Consider the following 3,419-nt stretch of genomic DNA (forward strand, 5'->3'; position numbering starts at 1 on the left):
GTGTACCTAGAGTTAAATCTAGATCTATTGACAACTACCATCACCAGCTACTCACTCAAGTAGAACTACTATCAACCCCCATTAATATGACCTAGTATCAGATTCTCCAATACTAAATGTAACCCAACCACATGTCTCAGGTTCTGAATTTTGACTAAGCCTCGCATCATATGAATATTTTCAGATAATTCTTAGAGTATCTGGTGCGACCACATGCCGCCCAAGTTCAGCCATCACTTGTAATCTGTTTTTACGACTCCTCCAACGTAACTGCCTCTTCGCGCTCGTAACATGAATTCCCCTTTCCACACCATCCGCTGACTACCAGCTGTCCTCCATACACGTCATCAGTGCTGCTCAGCGCCGTAAGGACGCGAGACCGCACATAGGTCCGCACCAATGCGCTACAGTCCGACTCTATTCCAATTTAAAGATTTCCATAAATCTAATGCTTAATGAAGCGTAATGCTTAATAAAAGGGACTGCTTAATAAATCTATGGGTATCACGTAAGTTTGAATGTGTGCAAGTGTGTATCTGACATCGACTGTCGTAGATAAAAGCAGTACTAGTGCTAGTGGCGTATATGTTCAACTGCAGCATCAGTCTGCCAGCGAATTATTTTGGTGACCCTGTGCGAAAGAAAAAAAAGTAGAATTTTGAGAGATGGTTTTTGATAGTGACAGCTAGCAGTCATTGTAGCTTACGTAGGAGGTATTCGGGCATACGAAAGCAATATTGAAGTTTGCTTAGAAAGTGACAGTACATCATGCTTTAATCTTTTTAATTACTGTCAACAGAGACAGCAGTTGGCCATTTCAACGAGATTATGTTATTTCAGTGCCATTTAACCCATTATTTTTCTTATTATTTGGCCCTAGTTTTTTTTATTTATACAGTGTAAAGACATGCAGTTTCAAGTACAAACTATACCATATTAATTACACACATCAACCGGTTTAGTATATTTAAAATTGCTGGACGTGGTGCATCAGAAGGAATTACGCTGCCCATTGGAGCATTTCGAGCTAGCGACACACCAAGCTCTCTCATTGGAACTGGTGACCCGCTGCTTCACATCAGTCAGCACCTCCTCATGGTACGACAGGCCTACAAAACAATACAGCGCCACAAACGTCGTTTCTCGCCCACCAATGGAAAAGCCATCGACATGGAGCAGCTAGGCTCTATAAAATTCGTGCGAAAGATTGTCTGTTACGGATGACTGTGGATGGTTTGATAGTTTTACGTCAAAGTTGGGGCAGGTTTCCACCTTGGCTTCTAAGGAACTCCAGAATTATTTTGATTTGACAAATTTTAACAAAGATTGCACTCCAGATTTTGCATCCAGTCTTTTGAAATAGTAGGGGTCCCTTGGCTGTTCAGTAGTGTTCCTTGACAGTGTCATCCATATCCGCCTTCCCAGAGAATACTGCTGTGCCCTGCGTTCATACAGCGCGGGTGCCACACGTAAGATGGGGCCATCGCCTTGTCGAGCACCGTGTGCCAACGCTCCAATGGCAGCAGCGCGGCAAACTTCAAAGTGCTCACAGTTGGGGAGCCAAAGAGATGCCGCAGTCATACCGCTGGAGTCGACGGAGCCAATCAGGATGCAGCACCACGTGATCAAGTCGCGTCGTCGCGGCCCGGAAGGGAGTCGTCTGGTGGGTCTCGTGGAGTACGGAACAGGTCTCCTCGCCTCTTACTGTGATTGTGTTTATTGGAGATGAACTTGGCTTATGAAACTGGACACGAGTGATTACAGTGAGTTATATTTCAAAATAAATCTTCTAAGTTGTTATTATTTCCGACTTGCTGTTTGGTAGTTTGCATCTGGGATACAACAAATACACTGTCTTTGCCGCAGAGCTCCATGCTCTCTTGAAGGTACTGGAGCATATGAGGCGCTTTCAGCTCAGAATTCCATTTCTGTCCTACAAGCATTGCAACAAATGTTCACATCAGAGAAAATTACACGAGCAATTCACGATTATCTGCTCCTTCTTCAGCGGCAAGGGAAACTTGTATCATTCTGCTGGGTTCTAGGGCATGTTGAAATGTGGGGAAAGGAACAAGGATACCAAGCAGCCAAGGAGGCCAGCAGAGAACATACGGTGGCACGACGTGGCATTCCCCTGCATGCTGTCATTTTGCAGTTGAGTCAGAGAGCCATACAGCTGTTGGAGGAGTACCTGGCGGTGAGGGAGAATAAACTGCTGTCGATGAACCCAACCATCCATTTATTGTGTACCTGACACCAGTCACCGTGGCGGGATCAAGTACCACTGACCTATCTCCAAATAGGACACCGTCCTCCAACACATGGCTTCATACGACTTTAGAATTTTGTGCCTTTTCCAGATTCGAACGTAAAGTATTATGATGGAAGTTTTAGTGTGTTACAGTGTAGCTTACTCACCCTTTTTTTAGGGTTCCATGCCTCAGATAAACTCGTTTTTCTCAGGAAGGGTCGGAGGTATCAATTCATGTGGAATATTAAGGTCTACAGTCCCTTAGCGTTGTAAGAAAGATTAATCTTCTAGGTCCTTGTGGTCAAATGATAGAACCGTCTATGCCACATGTTTTGGTAATCGTAAATTCACTCACCAAGAACTATAGGGTGAAACTCCCTGGCAGATTAAAACTGTGTGCCGGACCGAGACTCGAACTCGGGACCTTTGCCTTTCTCGGGCAAGTGCTCTACCAACTGAGCTACCCAAGCACGACTCACGCCCCGTCCTCACAGCTTTACTTCTGCCAGTACCTCGGCTCCTACTTTCCAAACTTTACAGAAGCTCTCCTGCGAACCTTGCAGAACTAGCACTCCCGAAAGAAAGGATATGCGGAGACATGGCCAAACCACAGCCTTGGGGATGTTTCCAAAATGAGATTTTCACTCTACAGCGGAGGTGCGCTGATATGAAACTTCCTGGCAGATTAAAACTGTGTGCCGGACCGAGACTCGATCTCGGGACCTTTGCCTTTCGCGGGCAAGTGCTCTACCAACTGAGCTACCCAAGCACGACTCACGCCCCGTCCTCACAGCTTTACTTCTGCCAGTACCTCGGCTCCTACCTTCCAAACTTCCCGTTGACCTAGAATCATGAAATTGGTAAGAAACACGTACAAATAACGGAAACAATATGAAATATTTTCAGTTTGCAATTATATCACAGAAAACAATGTATTTTGTGATTTGTTGTCCGCCTTTCTGTTTGTACCTCTGTTAGAACCCTCTCTTTTTCACGAATAGATTGAAGAAACCAGTTGAAATTTATTTATAATGAAGTCAATGGTGCCTTGGCATTGTAAAACAATCTAAGCTTCTAAGGCATTGCAATCAAAAGATAGGACTATTTATGTCACATATCTTGATACGCGCAAAGTCACTCAGTAGAACCTATAGACGAACTATCTATA

The 3,419-nt window shown here is 44.5% G+C and overlaps 1 non-coding gene across 1 annotated transcript; it reads right to left on the bottom strand.

The window, feature by feature from the left end:
• Positions 1–2,647: 2,647 nt before the first annotated feature.
• Positions 2,648–2,722, bottom strand: Trnas-aga. The gene has a single exon. It is a non-coding gene; the product is annotated as a tRNA-Ser (tRNA).
• Between the last annotated feature and the right edge of the window lie 697 nt (positions 2,723–3,419).

Source organism: Schistocerca piceifrons, chromosome 4 (assembly GCF_021461385.2).
Source record: "Schistocerca piceifrons isolate TAMUIC-IGC-003096 chromosome 4, iqSchPice1.1, whole genome shotgun sequence".
In the NCBI taxonomy this organism is placed as follows: Eukaryota; Metazoa; Arthropoda; class Insecta; order Orthoptera; family Acrididae; genus Schistocerca; species Schistocerca piceifrons.